Source organism: Crinia signifera, chromosome 11 (assembly GCF_055691185.1).
Source record: "Crinia signifera chromosome 11, ASM5569118v1, whole genome shotgun sequence".
NCBI classification, from domain to species: Eukaryota; Metazoa; Chordata; class Amphibia; order Anura; family Myobatrachidae; genus Crinia; species Crinia signifera.
In genome coordinates this window covers 105,718,514-105,724,363 of record NC_139227.1, presented here as the reverse complement: position 1 = coordinate 105,724,363, position 5,850 = coordinate 105,718,514, and positions in this window count along the sequence as shown.

Genomic DNA, 5,850 nt, shown 5'->3' with positions numbered 1-5,850 from the left:
TCTGTGCACCTCTAGCATTCTGCTCCAAGGTGCAATCAGTCCTGCTATCACCTGTGTACCTTCAGTCCGGGTGCATTCTGCAAGCAACCTCCTGTGCACCTTCCGTTTGGGTACAACCTATACCAGTCTCCAGTGTACCTTCTGCTTGGCTGCAGCCTGCCACAGTCTCCTGTGCATCCCTGCCTGGGTGCTACCTACTGCAGTCACCTGTGTACTCCGGTTTGGCTACAACTGTTTCCTGTTTCCTGTCTGCCACCTGTTCCTTCATCATCCACCCCGTGGCTAACTTCTACACGTCAGTGTCCTCAGACTCCGGGCTCCTCCTCCCAGGTCCCGTATGAGAAGGACTTATATTCGCCCTGCTACCCTGCAAGCTACTCCGGTTCCTGGTCGTCACCTGGGTCCACAGAATTCCCAGATACTGACAGAAAGAACTGGCCAGATAGACTCGGCCTTAGGTCAGGAATTAATTGGTCACTTGCAAGCCTTCGAGGAGGGTCAGCGGCAAGTGGCTCAGGCCCTGCAGGGAATTTCCCAGCGTCAGGACACTCTCCAAGCATCATTGCCTCAAGCTTCGCTGACTCCTCCTGTGATGGCTCAAGCTAGTAATCCTGTTCGACCCCCGGGTACCTCTGTCCTGCATCTGCCAATCCCGGCTAAATTTGACGGTACCCCTCGGGCCTGCAGGGGATTTATCAACCAGTGCGAAGAACATTTCTCACTCCAGCCCACAAACTTTCCTACAGATTTAACCCGTGTTGCCTACATAGTCTCGCTGCTGTCTGGGTAGGTCCTGGATTGGGTGTCTCCCTTATGGGAATGGTCAGATCCTTTGCTCACCAACTACACGAACTTCATTGCTGACTTTCGAAAAACTTTCGATGAACCCGGCAGGGTGACTTCAGCTGCCAATGAGATTCTGCGAGTACGCCAAGGTACCAGGTCTGTTGCTCAGTATGTTATACATTTCCAGACTTTAGCCTCTGAATTATCCTGGAATGAGGAAGCCTTGGTGTCAACCTTCCTGGCGGGACTTTCTGATCGTCTCAAAGACGAGTTGGCAACACGTGACCTTCGTAGTACCCTCACTGCCATCATTTCCCTCTGCAATAAATTAGACCTCCGTTTTCGTGAGAGACAAGTTGAGAAATCCCGGCAAGAAAGGACTCGATCTGTGATCACTCCCAGATTAGCATCCTCAGTTCCATCCCCCGCTCCTGAAGAGCCCATGCAAGTGAATAGGGCCCACTTGTCTCCTGAAGAACAACAGCAGAGGCAACGCCAAAATCTTTGTCTTTATTGTGGGGAGCCGGGGCATCTGGTTGTCTCCTGTCCACGCCGTCTGTTAAACCGTCGGTCCTAGCTGGTCCTGGAGAAGCCAGGCTAGGACAAGCAGATATTTCTCCACTCAAGTCCGATTCTCTTTTCTCTCGGGGACCAACTAAAGTACAAGTTCTTTTGGACTCTGGAGCAGCAGAAAATTTTATGTCCTTACAATTTGTCAAGCAGCATCGTCTTGGAACTGTCTTGTTGGATCAAGCCTATCGTCTTTCTGCTGTGGATGGTAGCTTCCTTCCTCAGGGGTCAGTTACCCACCGTACTGTCCCGCTCTCAGTTCATGTCGGCCTGCTGCATCATGAGTTTCTTCAATTCTTAGTAATTCCAAAAGCCACTCACCCAATTGTTTTAGGATTTCCTTGGCTCCAGAGACACTCCCCTCATCTGTATTGGGGAACCATGCAAATCATATCCTGGGGTCCTGACTGTCACCAATCCTGTCTTCAAAAAATCGTGCCGCTGGACCTCCACTCTTGCCTTCTGCCTATCAAGCATTTGCGGACGTCTTTTGTGAAAAATCGGCAGATAAACTACCTCCTCATCGCCGATGGGACTGCCCGATTGACTTGATTCCTGGAAAGACTCCTCCCAGAGGTAGGACATACCCCCTTTCTCTTCAGAGACTGAAGCCATGGCATCATATATCAAGGAAAATCTTGAGAAGGGGTTTATCCGACCATCTTCCTCTACGGCTGGGGCGGGGGTTTTTTTGTAAAAAAGAAAGACGGCGGCCTTAGACCCTGCATTGATTATAGAGCCTTAAACGACATCACCGTTAAGAATCGGTACCCTCTTCCCTTAGTCACAGAATTGTTTGACCGGATCAAAGGGGCTACAGTCTTTTCTAAACTTGACCTCAGGGGGGCCTATAAATGAATGCGTATTTGTGCTGGTGACAAATGGAAGACCGCATTCAACACAAGGGACGGTCATTATGAATACTTAATAATGCCGTTCGGGTTAAGTAATGCACCTGCTGTTTTTCAAGAATTTATGAATGAAATATTCTGTGACCTTCTGTATTAGTTAGTTGTAGTTTATCTGGATGACATCTTTATTTTTTCTCAGAATCTTCAAGAACACCGTCTACATGTCAAGGAGGTACTCCAGTGTTTGCGGAAAAATCAACTCTACTGCAAATTGTCCAAATGTGAATTTGAAAAATCTTCAGTTGCATTTCTGGGATACATTATATCCGGTTCTGATCTCCGTATGGATCCTTCTAAAGTAAAAGCAGTCCTTGATTGGCCCCGTTCTACTACCCTAAGATCCATTCAACGCTTTATTGGATTCTCTAACTACTACCGAAGGTTTATCAAAGACTTTTCTTCTATTATCAGTCCTATTACTGTTCTCACCCATAAAGGGGTCAATTCGTCCCAGTGGTCGCCTGAAGCCATTGCTGCTTTCTACTGGCTCAAACAAGTCTTTACTGAAGCTCCTATCCTTATTCAGCCAGATCCTTCCCAACCATTCATATTGGTTACGCCTACGTCATTGCTACTAAAAGTATGGCGGCAGGCTGCTGGGGGAGCAGGGTTAGAAGAGCTCAGGCGTGCGATCTCCGGAGCACAGGTGATGGGAGAGTTGGGAGACTGACTGGGGGGGGGGCTCTAGAGGTGCTGCGCCAGTGGTGCACACCTGGACACCACTGGTGCGCACCTATTTTATATTTGTGGTATGCCCGGAAATTTTCTGGGACAGCCCGCTGTGGCAGCGCACCTGAGCCCGGAAAATGTCCGGATATTCCACTCAAGGGGTTAAAGGTGCATACACACCTAGAGAGCCCGGCAGCTGCTTTCAGCGGCTGTGGGACCCGGAAGAGTGCCAGTGTTGGTAAGTGCATGCACACTTTGCTAATGCCGTCTGGCGAAAAACAACGGGGGGGGGGGGGGAGTGGGAGCCATGCTGCTGCCTCATGGCCCTCATTAACGATTCACTTCATCATCTGTGCATGACAGAAGGGGTCGTTAACAACCCGCAGGAGCATTCATTGGCCGCTAGATGCAGCCTAGGCACTGGGTGATAAAATGAGCTGCATACACACTGGGCGATATTATGAACAATATCGCTCAGAAGGGCCAAACTTTGCAATATCGTTCAATATATCTCAACAAGTATGTACGCACCTTTATGGTATACCATAAAGGTGCGTACACACTAGACAATATGTGCGATAACGTCGTTATTGTGCATACTGTTTCATTGACGGTGTAAAGGCATCTTCACAACTGTGCTGATTTTAACTTGTTTTAAAAGTTTACATCAATGTTTGTAGGGAGAAAATTATACATTCTGCAGTCAGAATGTATCAAGGAAGAGGGTTATAATCATGTAGCCACCCGGCCTTTGGGAATAGAGGAATAATGTATGTGTTATACAGAATACAGGGCAGCAAAACTGTGGGATTTGTAGTGCACACTCTCACTCTATCTCTTTTGATGGCAGATATATCTTCTTCTGCAGTCTGGGCCTGATTCAGCTCGCAGCAGCTTATCAGATGCAGTCCTTAACTCTTTGAGTGCTAACATTGCTGTGAGAGATGTGCAAAATAGCCGCTAAAAATGACAGGCTCGAAGTCGAGGAATATGAGACACTTTAAATCAGGCATGTCCAACGTTGGCCCTCCAGATGTTGTGAAACTACACATCCCAGCATGCTTTGCCACAGTTTTGCTATTAGAGAATACTAAAACTATTGCAAAGCATGCTGGGAGGTGTAGTTTCAAAACATCCGGAGGGCCAACGTTGGACATGCCTGCTTTAAATGATCTGAAGTCAATTTATTGAAGTTTTCATTAAACGATGCGCCAAAAAAACGATCTGTCGCTGTGAGCGGTGCTGGCATTTTTAGCGAATATTTTGCACATGTCCCACAGCAACGTTGGCACTCAAAGGGTTAAGGAGTACAAATGCAGGAGAAAGTGCAGACCACCGCCTGCCTGCATTTGTGATCACAGTTTAGAGGAACAGCATGACAACCAGTCGCGGTGTCCCTCTGCAGCCTGAATAAGTCTAACCATACTCAGAATTGTAGCCCGGCCGGTGTGGTATAGCACCCCAACTGTTAGAATTCCAAAGGTCAGTATACTGACATCGGAATCCCGAAGGCGGGGGGGGGGGGGGGGGGTGAGCGCATTAAAGCCAATTGTGGGCTTGGTGGGCCCCAATGAAGGTGAATAGCCCCTGTAATGCTGGCCACACATCAGACCAACTTTCCTCCAACCATCCTACTAGTTGCTTGGATGGAATAAAAATATGGTACTGGATGTGAGCAAATGTAATATTTACTTTAGAAATTTGCTCCCCAAATCTGAAAAAGAACAAAAACTGTCACTCAGACACGGTACTGTAGTTGAACCCATTTAAACAATTTGACTGAAAGTTTTTGTCCATTTTCCTGGGTTTGCATACCCTCCAACATCTGAGGGGAAGAAATCGGTACACAATCATAAAGGGGGTGTGACCAGTGGGAAATGGGGAGTGGTCAAGCCCCCTTTCCTATACTTTCAATGGTACAGTCAGTTCCATATATGACAATTGTATGTGGCAATCATCAATGGTGACCCAGCATATGACAAACCAGCTAGTGACCCAGCTATCGGAATTACATGTGACACACGGCTGCAATATCATGCTCACCATTACAACTTGCTAGTTGCTGCAGTGTAGTGAGTCAGTGCTGCTTCATGCTCCTTCAGGCAGGCTCCGACGATCCGATCCCCCAGAGTCACGCGCTGGTTACCGCATCCCACGCAGAGCACAGCAGCTCAGCCTCAGGCAGCAGCTTTGCGGCCAGAACCACTGCGCATGTGGAGAGGGCTGAGACAGTCGTTTCCCCTGAGTGCGCCGGGTCCGCGGTGCCAGCGTGTGACATCATGACGCTGGCATGGGACCCGCAATGCACTCTTGGGAACAGGTGCTCTGGGCCAGGGGAGAGCGGTGCACCACAGTATCACACCGAGCGGAGGAGGCCGGAGCCAGGAGGCGGATGGAGTCAGGGCACCAGTGACTGACAGGAGCCGGGGGAGCCAAGCCAAAATAATCGGTACAATCAGTACAATCTTCATTTGCCAGTACCGTAAAAACAACGGTACTGTACCCGTGTACCGGCAAATTTGGTACAGTTGGAGTGTATGGGTTTGTGAGCACATTTCTGATCGTCCTTTGCTCCCATCCAGTACCACGTTTTTTATTCCATCCATTTACTTATTTATATCATAAATTAAGAGGGATGTCCAGAAACAGAGCATAGTGTCCCTCCTGGAGAGGGTCATGTTGGGAGGTATGCCGGGGTCTATGTACTAAACCTGGGAGAGTTATAAAGCGGAGTCTATTACATGGCAGTGAGCAGCACTGTTTTGTGTAGCATACTGTGCTCACTAATAACACCCGACCCGTAGCCCCCACTGACTCCCACACTACAGAAGGCTTCTAACCCACCGACAAGATGGCGGCGAACAGGAGCAACAGCACCCGCGGCGGCGACACTTCCTGCGGGCCCCGTGGGACG